The sequence below is a fragment of the Filicampus tigris genome, chromosome 4 (genome assembly GCF_054856515.1).
Source record: "Filicampus tigris isolate MCC_2025a chromosome 4, RoL_Ftig_1.0, whole genome shotgun sequence".
In the NCBI taxonomy this organism is placed as follows: domain Eukaryota; kingdom Metazoa; phylum Chordata; class Actinopteri; order Syngnathiformes; family Syngnathidae; genus Filicampus; species Filicampus tigris.
In genome coordinates this window covers 8,024,842-8,041,845 of record NC_141220.1, presented here as the reverse complement: position 1 = coordinate 8,041,845, position 17,004 = coordinate 8,024,842, and positions in this window count along the sequence as shown.

Below are 17,004 nucleotides of genomic sequence, written 5' to 3'. Positions count from 1 at the left end.
GGAGGTTTGGGATGGATACTGCTGTGTCTTGAGAGAGTTTTCTTGACCACTGACGTGTCTTGCATTCAGTTTTTGGGGCAAAGAGAGGTGAAATTGCTCTGCGGGTGTAGGGCTTTTCTTTTTTTTCCTGTTTCCCCACCGACATCAACGCTGACTGGAAGCCACATAAGTTTCTGACACTGATGTATGCTGTTCCTGAGTCACGTCCCAGGTATCAGTAGGCTTTGCCACAATTGTGGAAGCTACATCAACAACATTCTCCTGCAGTACTAGCATTCATTTTATGCCATTAAAAAAAGAATGAATCACTTAATAAATGTACAAACATGGAGTCCCGAGTCAACGGTACCAGTTTTTGTGTGTTTGTTTGTGGTAATAAATGTTCATTTATTTTATAATAAAATGTCAACATTTTTAAATTTAACATTTCTTTTTCTATATATAAACTTTGACAAATAAATCAACTTAATGAGTTTCAAACGAATGAGCAAAAGAGGATGGAGTAAAAATAAAGGTACTTTGTATCACATTTTACAAAGAACAAATACAAACAATTAAGTATTACAAAGTTCAAAGTAAAGTTCTACGCAACGAACGGCAGGAGGAACAACGTTAAAAGTTGTTTTTCACAAACACTAAGGCACACCGCGTAATGATGCGTTCAAACCCAACTTGGACCGAACCATCGCCAAAAGATGACATTTGGAAGTGGAAGTGCACAAAAATAATAGAGAATGATTGGGGACAAAGATGAAAGACACGGCTTAGCACCTCTTACTTGAATGTATACATGTATACCCAATGCGGTATGTACCGGCCGCTTCCTTTTTGGCCACAAGCTGTCGCTATTTTACAAACAGGTATATATGAAATTTGGTTAAGATTTCCCACACCGATGGCTGAGAGGGAGGACACCGCCGGCCAGGGACACAAGCGCCTCCGAAATCCATTGGATGAGTGCAACAGCAATGACGACAGCGCACGGACGACGGACACCCGTTTGAAAATAGAGGCGGACGGGCCTATAGACGGGGTGCTATTTTTCCCACCCCCCCGGAAAAAAAATGACGGACGATGGAAGGGTGCCCACGCTGCAGACGGATGACGAATAATGGACGCTCAATTTGTAGTAAAATGCTCAGTTCTGGGATTGATACATGTTACCATTTGATTTCACGGGAATCGGTAGACCGTAGTACCGACCCATCGAATCTCTATACTTAAACCAGAAAGTAGATGCTAAAGAGGAAACTCTTGGGAGCAGAGGCTTCTTACTTTCTTTACTTCACTTTGTCATCTTTTCGAATGCGATGAACTGCACAATGCCAAACATTTAATGATATAGCTGACTCATTTTGCAGTGACTCTCAGTCTTCATATTTTATGAGAGCAACACAATTGGAATCCTGTCCAGTTCTCCAATGATATTTTCTGAAGTGTGCCATGAAGAAACCAGACATATGATCCTTTTTTGCATCATTTTTTTTTTTTACCCAGTGTTGGCCTTTCCAGCTCATGAAAAACTCAGTTGGAAAAAACTACAATAGCATTAAAATGTGTTTGACACAAAAAGTGTAGACGTATGTTTAAACAAAAATGAGAGTGACCGGTTCCTTTCTGCTTCATTTTTTATACACAAATTGACTATTTCTATGAGTCAAATTTGAGTCGACCATTTTCTCATCTAGCTCCACACTCCAAAACAACTTCAATATGTCACTGTTTTAACTTACAACAACAAAAAAAAAGGCACTGAAAAAAACATGGCACTAGGTAGAGTGGTCATTGCATAACGATACTGTATAAGACAACCATGGGACAGGAAGGATAGGAATGTTTATAATCATTAATAAGACGCTACTGAAAATGAATAAAGTTACCTGAAATATTGCAGCAATATTAATTTAATTGGTCGTTTGTGTAAAAGTAAAAATATACTACTACATACTTTTCATAGAGTAAATGTTTTAATAATCAAGGCCATAAGCTGACAAAGATGAGGAATGTGTGGTAAAAGACGCTTTTTCTTTCGGAAACGAAAACATCAGCGAATCTTTATGGTCCATGGTTGAAGAATAAGATCATGGTTTTTGGCATTCAAATTTCACACTGCCAGCGACCGCCGCACTCCTCCTGTGTTCACATTTGAAAAACAATAGCAGCGATGAGTAGTTTGAAGAGAACAGTGCTGAGATCAGTCACTTTATATACAGTAGATGTGCCAGAGCTTGATGTAATGCAGATTTCTTGTTTGAAGAGCAGAAATTGACGTTTAAATTGAAGATTTGCCATAAATCTAGTCAAAGCTCCAGGAATAGCTCTTTGAATCAACAGCAGAAGCATGACACTTGTGGTACAATGTATTTTTTCCTGTGGTAATGAACGCAAAACTTCTTCTTCTGGGACTTCACCCAACTCAGGCTGAGAAGCTGTATACACATGAAAGTGTACAATGGAAACATTTTAAGTGAGGCTGGTGGAAAATGATGATTTGATTCCCATTAGCCAAAGACCCAAAGAATGGCCTTTGCTTTGCTACTGAGATCATACTCTGAGTCATTATAAGGACATATAAGAACAAATGAAGACCGGTAGCCACTTCTTTTTAGGATGTCATGATGAGAGGTGGTCTTTGGTCATACATTGGTCAATGGACAAGTGCATCGGAGGTCCCAAGAGCGATTGCTTTGAGGAGGTCGTTCCTGCCAGCAGTTATAGTGATGGATGTGCAGGCTGTGAAAGGACCTGACAAGCTTCTCCTCCCTGCTGTACTGCAAGCCTCCGTTTCTTTCCCTCATTAGGACATCGAGGTTTCTTCACACACAGACACAGACGATATGTTAGCTGGCATATGCCGGCGTATGGCTGTTTCATTACACAAATATCAGACAATAATTTGCACTAAAGGATGACCCATCAAATTATGCAGTGATAAATGATGTGGAGTTGTGGAGTATAGTTTAAATCCGATACATTATGCAAATTCAAATCTTCCATTTTGCAGCCCAATTGAAATCATCTTGTTTTGTCTGCAAATGAGCAGAGTCTGCATCTAAAGCAGAGTATGACGACACGAGGAAGGCTTTGCGTTACGATAACGACCAGGGGCTTGTGGTTGTACTCAAGTGACAGCCTCGAGTCTGTACAACGAAGTGAGCCCCCTCAAAGACAGTCAATTACTTGTCAGTTAGTGTGTGGAATATGTGTGGATCCACTCAGGATGCAGTAGACACATAACCCATCCTACCCCCCAACATGTTTCTGTGTGTGTATATGCGCTGAGAATACAACGGTGCTGAGGGAGGTGTTTACCACACACATACACACACTCATTGTGGAAACACAAACACTTTACTCAACATTAATAACCAACATCCATCCATCCATTATCTGTACCGCTTATCCTCACAAGGGTCGCGGGGCGTGCTGGAGCCTATCCCAGCTGTCTTTGGGCAGTAGGCGGGGGACACCCTGAATTGGTTGCCAGCCAATCGCAGGGCACACAGAGACAAACATCCGCACTCACAATCACACCTAGGGGCAATTTAGAGTATCCAATCAACTTACCATGCATGTTTTTGGAATGTGGGAGGAAACCGGAGTACCCGGAGAAAACCCACGCAGGCACGGGGAGAACATGCAAACTCCACACAGGGAGGCCGGAGCCGGGATCGAACCCACGACCTCTGAACTGTGAGGCGGACGTGCTAACCAGTCGATCACCGTGCCGCCAATAACCAACATATTAGACTTAATAAAATGTGACTTTTAATGTGCTTATTTTAATTTTGTTACACTCCTCCTATTACTGTATTTTTACATTACTGAAAATTTCAGCTCGGAATCATACCCAAAATCTGTGTTTGCTATTCGTTTATCGTTTAACCAACCAGTCCCAAATCAACTCCAATGGGTTGCTAATTTTACTTTTGCCGAAATTATACAGCAGTCCCAAAAAATGACAAATCTAATTTGATCATATTGGTGATGTCCGAGACGCTTTATCAAGCCTCATACTCACTTTTTTTAAAACATATCGGAGTGTGCACTGACGCGCTACTGCAACCGTGTCAATTTATGGAAAGGTTCCTTTTTAGTTTAGAATAAGATACTTTAACCTCCAGGAACACACTGGCCAACGTCAGAACCCACACTGTTCTTTTGGACCTAGATCCATGTCCTTGAGTTGTACCGGGTGCTAACTAGCATTAAGCTAACCTGGGTATTTTCACCTCCAAATTTGCAGACTCCCTGGCTACGACGGTGTGAGAGGCTAATATCCAGTAAACAAAGGCGTTGATACACTGCCTAGCTGTGCCTTATTCACAGACTGCTGAATAGTTGAATTTAATGCTTACTTGAACACAGCACGCTTTCACACTTGACATGCATTCCCCACATACTGTACATGCTATAGCAACCTTCACAAGATCTGTGGTTTCCTTTGGTCCGGGGGAGCCGTGAAGCTAGCAAGAGAGGGCGGGAGCGAGAGAAGAGAGAAATGACACTATATGCTATGCACCGGTTCCCATTGTTTTGATGACGTTAGGGCAAACAGTAATGCTTTTTGTTCTCATGAAAGAGTTTGTTGCTAGCATGCCACTTGGCCTGCTTCATTCTGCAATGCTAAAATACCTCACACATACTGAGACATGAGTCTTGCCGCTCAAACATTCTGATGTGACAATACACGTGACAATATGACCCGTTATGACTCTAACCCGAAAATTTTGATTCGGCATTCGTTTTTAACGGCCAATTCGCTGCTCCATTCGAGTCATCACCGATTTGTGCACAGCCTTACTGAAAACAAATGTTATTCTCTAATGATGCCATTTAGGCTGTTAATTTGAAGGGTTCTTTTATAGCTACGGTTTGTTCACTTATTTGTAAGAGGTGAGTGAAGAGGGATTTATTTTGGAAAAGCAGGAGGAGTTACTGCTCCGTGCCAGACAGCGTTTGCTTCAACAGCAACACAAGTACTGTCACATTTCTTTTCTTGAATAGATCACTCAGTAATAGCAGCCAGTTGCTTTTCATGATTGGCAGGCAGTTGTTAAATTTGACTGGAAAATTATAAATCTGCTGGAAATGTTGGCCTTCAAAAAAAAAAAAAAAAACTTGGTAAAACCTCACTGTAGAAATTAGCATTTTCATCACTCATTTTAAAAAGTAAGTTAAGCAATATGGAGGTTCCTCCTCTCCTTTTAGTAATCATTTGACATTTGTCTATACTGCATATTGCTGTCTCTCTTCTTCTTGTACTCTGATTGTTCTGAGCTCTGATTATTTTATTTTCCTCATCATCAAACAGAATTTGGGTCTTTCATGCTCGTAGCATATCATTGTAACGGGTGGCCTCTATGATTGATGGTGCTTGCTTCGCAGATGTGTACTATTAGTGTGTCGCAGCAGCAGAATTAGGAATGCATTTGCCATGCTGTGGCCGTGTTGAAGAGTGTTTGTGTGTTTGAGTGTAAACACATGCTTTAGTAGATGTGATTGTCCGCTTTTTGGCCCAGGGCTGGCTGAGAGGGGACATGATTGATCACTTATGTATTGTGAGCCTTTTTCAAATTAAGGCAAAATGGGTTTTCAAATGTATGACTTCATCAGACATGTTCAGCTTACTGTGACGTTAATGAAATGTGTCACTTCACCTCAGACCATGCATTTTATTCCACTCGAAGATCTTTGCTGCACTGTGTCATTGTGCTCAGCCTTCTCCAGTATGAGTGATTAGGCATTGGATGATCTCCTATAAGTGAGCTCATTGTGGTCACATTACAAGAGCGTGGTCTTGCTTTGTCTACATGCTGTACAAGAATATCAACCACATTCACTGACATGCATCTCAATGTATAGTATTGTCACTCTTCTATTTTGCTGCACCTGCACACTTTCTATTCTATCAGTTAATTCAAACAATGAGTTTATCACCATATGGCTGCATGCGTTATGGGCTTCTCATGTAGGCATGTATCAGTGCAGTGCAATAAAAACAATAATTATCGCAACCCATTTTAAAGATTGACAACTCACAGCTGTCAATTGCACGGTCCACAGCCAAGCAGTTTATTGTGATACAATTTTCATAATATTGTTTACACCAAGGAAACTATTTCAAAATGGCACACCTCTTGCTGATATACAACCCCTCCCCCACCCCACCCGCTAAGACAGGTATGGTTATCATAAGGTTATCTTTTGCTAGCTTGCCTTCTGTGGAGCGCACAGAGGCCCCTTCTAAAGCTCTCAGATGTCACTTCTTTCATTACATTATCCAGTGCATCACCCCTCAAACCATACTCATGACTGACAACATTTTATTAGCTTTCACTTGCTCTGTTGCTGGATAGGCCCTACATTTGTTTCAGGTTTTTTTTGACAGGCCAAATATAAAGTGGATGCAAAGTCTACACACGACAGTTCAAATGCCATGTTTCTGTGGAATGAAAAATTGACCCAAGATAAATCATTTTGAAACTCTTTCCACCATTAACATGACATTTAATCTGTACAACTCAACAGAAAACATTTTTGGAGTTTGCATGTTCTCCCCGTGCCTGCGTGGGTTTTCTCCGGGTACTCCGGTTTCCTCCACCATTCCAAAAACATGCATGGTAGGTTAATTCAACACTCTAAATTGTCCCCAGGTGTGATTGTGAGTGTGAACGGTTGTCTGTGAGTGCGAATGGTTGGCTGTTTCCATTTAAGCTCTGTGACTGACTGGCGACCATTGCAGAGTACAGTCCCCCCTTCGTCCGAAGTGAGCTGGGATAGAGTGCTTTAGCCCATGACCTTGAACAGGATAAACGGTATTGAAAATGGATTGATGGATGGATAATCTAGTTGCACAAGTGTGCACACCCTCTTACAACTGAGGATGTGGCTGCTTTCATAATTGACTGATCACATTCAAAAACCTCATCTTAAATTGGAGTCAGAACACACCTGCTACAATTTAAAGTGCCTCCAATTAACCCCAAATAAAATTCAGCTATTCTAGAATACTTTTTTCCTGACATTTTTAGTCACACTTTACAGCACAAGCCATGGTCTGCGGGGAGCTTCCATCAGAGGGATCTCATTGTTCAAAGGTTTCAGTCAAAATAAGGGTACAAAAGAGTTTTCTAGGCATTAAATATGCCATGGAACACAGTGCAGTCAGTCATCATCAAGTGGAGAAAATATGGCACAACAGCGACATTAACAAGAACTGTATGTCCCTCCAAAATTGATGGAGACGGGGGGAAGAAAACAGGTCAGGGAGGCTACCAAGAGGCTGACAGCAAAAATTGAAGCAGCAAAGTGACGTGGTTGATGAGAGGCACTTTAAATGGTAGCAGTTGTGTGCTGACTCCCATTTAACCTGAGTTTGAATGGCCATCCAGTCTCCGTACCACTTATCCTCAGTAGGGTCGCATCGCAGATGTGCTGGAGGCTATCCCAGCTGATTTACAAGAGAGGCAAGGGTGCACCCTGAACTGGTCATCAGCCAATCACAGAAGTGTACATAGCCGTAGGTGGTCTCCCATCCAAGTATCAATCGGGCCAGATGCTGCTTAGCTTCCAAAATTGGGTGTTCTCAGGGGAGTATGTCCAGAAGCCAAGTTTGAACGTCACTCGGTTAATTGTGAACACAGTCACATTGGCTGTCGTAAGTGTGTCCGAGGTGGTTGCCTCCACCATTGATCACAGATGAGCTGAAATGTTTGGGAGTAAAAGGTTTCCTTTCCATAAGATTAGAAAGATGAATGCTTCATCAGTCCATAAAATGTCCCTGATTTGCTCAAGCTCATTGCTGGACTTTCTGCAAATTCCAGCCTGGCCTTCCTAATGCGTGCTAATGAGTGCTTTGCTCTTCTGGTGTAGTGTCTGTACTTGTTTGCATGAACGCATCTGCAAAGTGTAAACTGTGATACATTCAACGTCTGCCACTTAGTACGCCAGTGGTTTCTTTCATCTTCAAGACATTCCAAACGGCTCTATTGGCTATGGCTAATGTTTGAGCAATGGCTCTGATTGATTTCCTTCTTTCCTCTCAGCTCCACGGTGGCTTTTTCTATACCTACAGACAAACACTCTGTTTTTCATGTTGGTTACACTGCAGACTGTAAATATGTTCCGCAGGCTAAACCCAAATCTGAAACTTGGAGTAGGTACTATTTGTTGTTGTGATAGGACACACCTGGGCAAAAATCAGTCACATTTCCGAATATACCTTTCCTCATATACTGTGTAAAAAATTGGTTGCTTCAAACAAACAAGATCTTATCTTCTGATTCAGGGGTCACAGAGGTGCACAGAAGCACCAGGTAGCCCGCAAGGACCACATGAGTAGCCCCCGGGCCTGTTCTAAAAATAGCTCACCAGTGATGGGAGATAATTTTCTCTGAATGTTGTTGACGTGATCTTTTCAAAATGTAAACCCTTGGAAAGATTGATATAAATAATGTCTTGCAACTGGTAATTATCTGTAAATGGATGTCATTAGTTATTAATAATAACAAATAATATTATTCCTGTATATATATTATATCCTGTTATATATTATCAATAATAATATTCCAAATCTTACAAAAAACATTTTAGTGAGCCGACTTTTTAACCATTTTCAACAGGATAGAGGAATTTGTACATAACTACAATTTGTCCTTTAAGGAATAATTATGGGCTTTACTATTTAGAACATTCATGATAGCATTACTTCATTTTTAATTACAATACTTGTATTAACTATGACAGAAACACACACACTTGTTACAGATTCAAGCTTGACAACCTCTAAAATTGTATTGTAAATACAGTCTTTAACATTCTAGTTAGCTCAGTATAACTGTTGATTTTCCAAATAAGAACATCATACGCACACAGCTTTATAGAGACTAAAGAAAAAGTGAAACATCCCTCTGCTCTCTTGCACAGACTTGCGACACAACAAGGAATGGATTTGGGGTCATCACAGGTTGTCTACTGTCAACGCAATGTCAGCACAGCCTGCTTGGTGGTGAGTGCAGTGCACTTTGACTACACAGCTGAGCAACAAGCACAAACACACATCTGCACGTCTGAAAAGTGCAGTCATGGTTCCTGTGTCCCCCTTAGGAAAGGAAAAATTCATACTATCATATGCATGTGTTTTACACCAACTCCCTCCTTTTGTAAACCTGCCGGGACAGAGGCTGTGCAACACTTCAGCATCTGTCTGCACCCCAGGGGTTCTAGTTTGGTATTCAAGTCTTTCTGTTTTGCCCCTGGTTAGCAAAACTCCTTTATTTTATCACTAACCATCTGTCACCATTGGATTCAATCCAAACAGCTTCTGCGTGAAATATCAGCACTGTTATCTCATTTGGTGTGTGATGAGCGAGTTGTTGCATCTTTATGTGCTGTGTGCACTAACCCCGATAATGTAGAATAAGACCACATGATACTTCGAGACAGAAAGGAAAGAAAAAGTTGCGAAATCTCACCTAACTGCTGAATGTACATATAGCGGTATCATGCGTCTGTGGTTTTCAATGGTGTCAGTGTATTACCAATGGTTATGTGGAACGTAAGAGCCATGACCTGATAGGAAAATCCCACAGTGGCCAGTGTGTGTTATTTCAAGGATTATCAATGGCCACCGCTGTGTTGAGTGTCACAACTCTCAAGTGCGTTGCTGCCACAGTTCGTGCTTATTACTATGTGACTCCGCCTTTGGTATACTATATACAGTATGTAGACTATAAAGCACTCTGTATGTGCTCATGTGTTGTAGTGGACATTTGCCCAGAGTTAAAGAAACAGTTGGTGTACTTTCAGCTATCCATTAGACGCCATACAGTGTGGCTTGCTGTCGTTTTACAAGACTGTAAAGTCAGGGTGGGTAATATGGATTCATCGATGCATTGCAATACTTCTCCCCACGATTCGATATGAATTTAGCAAATGCTTTGAATCGATTCACTTTCTGGCCAGTGAGGAACGCTTTGCATTCGCATTGGATTCTCGTTGTATGGACGGAGGTGAAGCTGGCTCAATCAATAACAACATGGAGTCAAAAGCAAGCAGCAGCTTGAAGCAAGTGCTTCAACTTTAAAATCTGACGTTCAGGGTCATTTTGGATTCCACTGTAAATTTGCCTGCAAATTGCCACCAAGCATTGTCTGTGCACAGAAGATACGGGTGTCTCTGCAGCATTCATATCCGTCACCATCGACTGTACAGGAAAAACAGCAGTTATATTATTGTTATAATATTGAATTTACATGCCCTTTACTTTTTCGATACAGAGCTGTCATCATGTTTTTTACGTTTGTACTGCATTTGCACAAATACATTATTGTGTATTTAAAAAAAGTATACTACAATTTGCCCTTGTACCCCACATACACGAGTAAGTAATTAGTGGTGCTCCGATTGATTGGCCGATTTCCGTGGAAAAGTATCTCTGATGTCGATCATTGTCCATCACAAAAAACAATCGCCCGCTGCCTGCAGCCAACTCGGGACCAGCCTGTGTGCAGTGTGCCGTCCCCTCTCCCCTTCTCCCCGAAGCAGTTACCCAAACAAACATGGCGGCCGTGTGGAACTTTTATGTGAATTGAGAGTGATGGTAAGTTATCATCCCACAATACAGGTCACGAAAAGATACCGTGCGGGGAGATCATGTTCGAAAACTTCAAAAGAACCAATTTAATACAACATTTGAAGAACGGACACTTGGCGGAACATGGTGTGTTTTCGAGGCTTATTGCAGAGAATAAAAAAGAAGGGAGATGGAGCCGCAACCGTCAAACAGCAGCTAACACAGCACACACTGGGCAACATACACCCGAATGAACGTGACAGTCGGACGACTAGACAAATAACCCCAAAATAATGAATTCATCGGACTAAATGACGATCTTTGACCTTGCTCCTCTTTATTACAAAGAACCTTACATGCCTCTCAACAGTAAATATTTTCTTATTTCTGTAGACCTCCATGACAGCATACTGGTTATCTTTGTGTTAATCCTAATAAGGCATTTGCAAACATCTGCTTTTACTTAGGAAAAGAATGACCATATTTGCAGTTTTTGTTCTGACATGTTATTGTCCAAACTATTAACGGAATTACAATTTATGTTTGAGCATTTTGTGTTAATTTGAAATAATGTCCTGTTTTTTAATTAAAAAGAGACGGAAATTTGATTATTATTATTTTTTTTTTAAATCTGATTCATCAATCACTGGTCAGTAAAAATATTTAATCAGCGATGCAAGTAAACTTTGATAGTAAAGTTTTTTTCTGATGATTGCAAACCTGACCAGTTTTTTTTTCTCTAGCACATCAGGTTTTCACAATAATAACAATACAATGACAACAAAACAACAATGATAATAATAATAATAATAATAATAATAATAATAATAATAATAATAATAATAATAATAATAATACCAATACCTCTTGTGCTTGAAAAAAAAGTAAATGTTTTTTTTTTTAAATCAATGCCAAACATTTATTTAGGGATTGTCTGATTAAAGCTTTCTTTTGATTATTTGCAGTTGAACAGTATAACCATTAGTTGCAGCTCTAAAATAAACTTAATTATAATAAAAATTAAAATAAAACATATACAGCTAATCTGTGTGATCGGTTTCAGGATCAAAGTAGATCGGTCGGCAATTATCGTCTCACTCATGGATGATTGGTGCCGCATAAAGCCGTTATCGGAACACACCAACAAATACTTTCTCTACCAATTTTTATTTTCTTATGTTTTATTGCAAAAAAGACATTGCACATATGTTTACATGGCAGTGTTAAATATTGAAAAACGGTCAAACTTTACCCCTATTTGTGTATTTGTGCTTCTGACTGAATCGGTAACGGAGCATTTATCAATGGCCACCCCTACTACAACGATCGAAACGTGTAGATGGGTATAATTTCATCCAATTAATCCTGATCTGGCTTGTTTGGTCATCGCTGTATGACAGCTGTATCGGTAGCTTCTGATGTGAATATCCTGACAGATGATCGGCACAGTAGACAAACACCCACGGGATTTAGAATGGATTCGACAAAAGAGAGGAATGTGATACAAACAGGAAGAGCAAGCATTGCTTTCTTTATTTGTGACTTATGGTTGGTTATTGCAAGAAGTCAAGCATTCTTTGAGAACAGACGATTTGTGTTCCATCATATTTAATTGTAATTTTTACTTGGAAGTGAGAATCCATTGTCGAACAGTTAACAAACTATCTTGCTCAATCCTTTGCTTTTATTGAACCTGTCCTGTTCAGGTATTTGGTCATGCAGTAGGGTGGCTCTCTATGCCTTTTTATGTCGCAACAGTCTTGCCGTGCAACAGGGGACTTTGATATTCTCCCGCTGTTGTTATTTACAGGATATGGAAATGGTTATTTATTGAACAGAACAAGGTTCAAGATTGAATAGTCAGACAGAAACGAAAGAAGACAGCAAAAATAACAAAACAATGACAGCATAACAACATTATATGGAAAGGACATTCTGCCTCCAATGCTGATATTCTGCAACTGTCTGAGTGGTGCTCCAAAACAAATTGGCACTAGACACCACAAAAGCATAGGAGACCAACCTTGACTTCACGAGGCATGGTGACAATCTGTCCCCCCTTTTCTTCACTGGAGACCACGTGGAGATGGTACACCTTCACCTACCCCTCTGTTGACCTTTTGTGGTCCGGAAACAAGCTGCCTAAAGAAGGCACATCTGTTCAGTTGGAAGGGCTAACACTAACCCGAGCGAGCGCACCAGCGACGCCTGCTTTGCCACCCGGCTGCCCTGCCACATAGCCCTGCGGTGGACCTTTCAGGTGCCCAGCCCGCCGCAATTTGGGCCGCGCTGCTCCCCGCCCGTCAGCCAGCCCAGCCCTCGCTTTGATCAAGCATAAAATGCTTGTCTCGAAGATTAAGCCATGCAAGTCTAAGTACACACAGCCCGTAAACTAAACCAATAACCTTTTTACCTATAGCCTTTGTATGATTGCAAGGAATCACTATTGTACTTCTCCCCATCTGACGTTGTGATATTGTAAAAAAGCACTCCTGGCTCTTCATAGTGATATGTAATATCAGATCTTGCACGTGTATCTCTTTAGGTCTTTTTCATTAAAATGAGATGTGATTTCACTTGGACAGAATGTTGACTGATCACCGCTAATTTTATCACTGCTCTCTTTTGTAAATAGTCCCCCTGCTGCTGCTACTGTTCTGCCAGAATGGCTGTGTAAACAAATGCTCGTGGGAGTGGAGTCAATTCTAAAGACTCTTTAAACACAGACTATGTATGTACAATATAAGGACGATTTATAATAAAATGTTGAATTTCATATTGATAGATTCATTGCCAACATTTGGTAACAAGTGGGGTGGCCAAACCTTTGGTAAAGGTTGCCACCCTTGCCACCCTGTGAAACTGCCTATGCCATTCGACCATCGTAAGCATTCTGACATGCTGCATCACAGTGTAGTTCTCCCACTGGAAATAGGATCGGATGGGACGGGATGGGACAAGAGTAGCGAGCTGTACCACTGGTGTGTGGTGGGAGTGGCTATGCAGTGCCAAAACCCCTGTCAAGTGCAAATGAGAGGACAGTCCAGGAAGTTAACATAATCACATGGGTTGTGTGTGGCAATTAGAGAGTGGCCCCACACTAAGAAACTACAGTATATCCCAAAGATGCGTCTCGGGCCCCATGCCAGTGAATCAAAGCCAGCACATGTTGGGTATTTTAGTCATCAGTGGTGTCCGGATGATGGAGATGGGCCGTTTCAGCATCACCCATCCGAGTGGGATATGCACCCATCCAGGGGGGAGCCGGTCAACTGCAACAAGGTGTAAAGTTCAAAGGGAATAGCAGGAGGCGGACCGAGGGAGTGACAGAAGAGCAAACCATCCACTAAGCCAGAGGCCAGGACGGATCCACTTGTCGCCCCCAAGTTGATAACACGTGAGTCTTTTTGCCGAATTTTTTTCGAATGAGATTTGATTTACAGTATCCATCTTGCGCCACCGTTTTGGCTGTACTGTAGTGGATGGGAGCTAATGAAGTTTGTATGGTATGAATCCGTTATCATGGTACCTTCCCCAATATTTAATGGCACCCCAAAAAAAAAAAAAAAAGAAAAAGTTTAACATATTGGACTAAACTGAACCGTACCGCTTCATGGAAACAGCTTCAGAGACAGAAAGAGACTCAGCAGGTGGGCTTGTTTTATCTAGACTCAACTACTGTGTGTACTCCTCAAACCCTAAACAGATTATCAGAATGAAAGCTAGCACAATGGGAATACTGTATGTGTCCAAAGGGTGTGAAAACATTCCTGTTATCACTATGGAAAACTCTCCCAGCTGTCATCAGAAGGAGGAAATATTATGAGTCGGTCTGCCTGCAAGTGTGTGTTATCCTGGGACAACCCCGCTGTGTTTATTTTCTGAAACAGAAGACATTTAGCTTTCACATCACACATACCAGGCTCTCATGCTGTGCATGTGACAGAGCAAGACTGGGTCACACGAAAAATAAAATCCACAAAGATATTCACTGAAGATGATGAATACAATTTCAAACAAAATTGTTCCACAATTTACAAATAACATAATTGTTAAGGATAACAGGCACACACGCAGGCAATCAAATTCTAAGAGACACATAAACGCAGAGAAAAGGTAAACAGAGTTTCCAGATGACCATCCACTTTGGGATCTCAGATTACACGAAAGGTTTTCCAAAGCAACATTCTCATCTTAGTTTTTCCTCCCGATGACTTTCTTGCAATTTGGACATCCCTCACATGTTTCCATTGGGCAACAGAGTTAGGAGTTATGGCTGCTCTTTTTTGAACGGATGATTCTTGAAAACTCTTTTTATTTTTTAAAAGGCCCCAGGAATAGAACACAGTCTTATTATGTCCCGATGGCTCTGACTGTCTCAAATATCTTTTCCTTGCACCTCTTCAATTTCCTCCCATGTGATTAAGTAAGTCAGTCACACTATTATATTTAATACTCAGTTCAAATCAACTTTATTTATCGAGCACTTAAAAAGAAGCAACTGCAGCCGTAACAAAGTGCTGTACGTAAGATTTAACATAATATATCATTATTGTTAGTTTTGATTTCATTTTGACTTTTGTTGTTTAAATTCAGTTAGTTTTGGTTAGTTTTTAGTGTCGGTTGGTAGTTTTTATTAGTTTTAGTTTTGTTTTTATTAGTTTCAGTAATACTTAGTTTTAATCTTTTTTTCATATACAGAGCATTTGTTGAGTGCAAGAGTGACAAAAAAAAATCACTAATTGTGTAATGAAGTAAACAACAGTTCACAAATGAATGTTTAACCTACCTTCTTCTTTACGGACATACAGCAATACCCAAATTAAATATGTTGAAAATGAGCCCTGAAAGCTCAGGTATGATTTGAATTCACAAAGATGAAAACTCGCTACAATTACAGTTAGTTTATGTTAGTTTTACAAAGCTATGCTGTAGTTTCAATTAGTTTTCATTTTAAAAAAAAAGCATTTTGTTCCGTTAATGAAAATGTTGTTTTCAATTTTACTTTTTCTTACTTTGTTACTTTTGATCAACTATAATAACCATCTCACAGTCACACCATGCATGATGTCAATCGCATAGGCTGCAACATCTGAAGTTGGAATGTAAACAAACACTTGCAGCTTTCTTTCTTCTTCATTCGTTGGCCAGTAACCTCACGTTCCCCATACTAATCAGTGGAAGCAATGATTGGAATTTCATCACCTCTCTCGCTTCACTTCATTTTAGCACCAGCTCTCCTCCCACCAGGATGCATTCCTCACCGCCGGGATGCCGGCCGACTCCATATCGGGGCAAAGCTCCTCACGGTTGTAACATTTGTCGGCTCTCAAGCACATTTTTGGCCAATCAAAATGCTGAAAAAGCAGCATCAGCAGATCTGCTCATGCATTATGATCGCTGCATTTTTCGATGATGTCATTACTCATGCTTTATTGTTAAATCAAGTGTAAATTCATTTGATCATATCACACAATCAAATGACATACTGTAAGCCAGTAATCTAACTTTTCTCTGTCTACACACATACAGAGTTTTGGAAGTCTTGACTTGGTTAACAGGCTCAGTAGTGGCAGCACTTGCAGAGAGATGGCTGACATTATTGCTAAGAGGAAGAAAAAACAAAAGAGCCGTGAGAAGGTTGGGGTCATAATGTACACGACAGATTAGGAGACCTTTGGAGAGGGAGACATGCACCTTTCAGCAGCAGCTCCTGGTATCAGCTGCCATGATGATTAAATCTCACTGCACTCACACAGGACGTAGTAACGCCGATATCATAATAGAAAAGAAAAAAAAAACTATTTAGGTTTATTTTCACAACACCAAATCCCATCAAAGACCATGCTGCCAGTTTTTACATTGGATCTGCTATTCAATGAGTGCCACTCAACCTCAAGCTTCATATTCGTAGTCTTTTTTTCTGTTTTATCATTCGTTGTTATAGAGCAGGGGTGTCCAAACTCGGTCCCCAAGGGCCGGTGTCCTGCCTGTTTTCCAGCTCTCCTAGCTGCAACGCACCTGATGATCGTTAGCACGCTCTGAAGAAGCTTGATAACGATCATCAGGTGCGTTGCAGCAAGGATAGTTGGAAAACAGGCAGGAAAGTGGCGCTTGAGGACCGGAGCTGGACACCCCTGTTATAGAGAGACCCACTAACTTAATGTGTCTGATGGCTTTGTCACATGTTGACACAACATGAGTAGTTTCAATGTTGTAAGTCAGTAAGTTATTTTTGTTTTTTTTAAACATTCATTTCACGTTTCTTTTCTTTCATTCCCCCCCCATTTTTCTCAATAACTTGGCCTAGTCTTAATTGCTACAGGAGGGTATTACCCACTTGCTCATAAATACATTGTTTCAGTGCTGAAGTATGTGAATCATCCATCAGCCATTTCTCATAGGATAGCCTTTCGTGTACTAAAGCA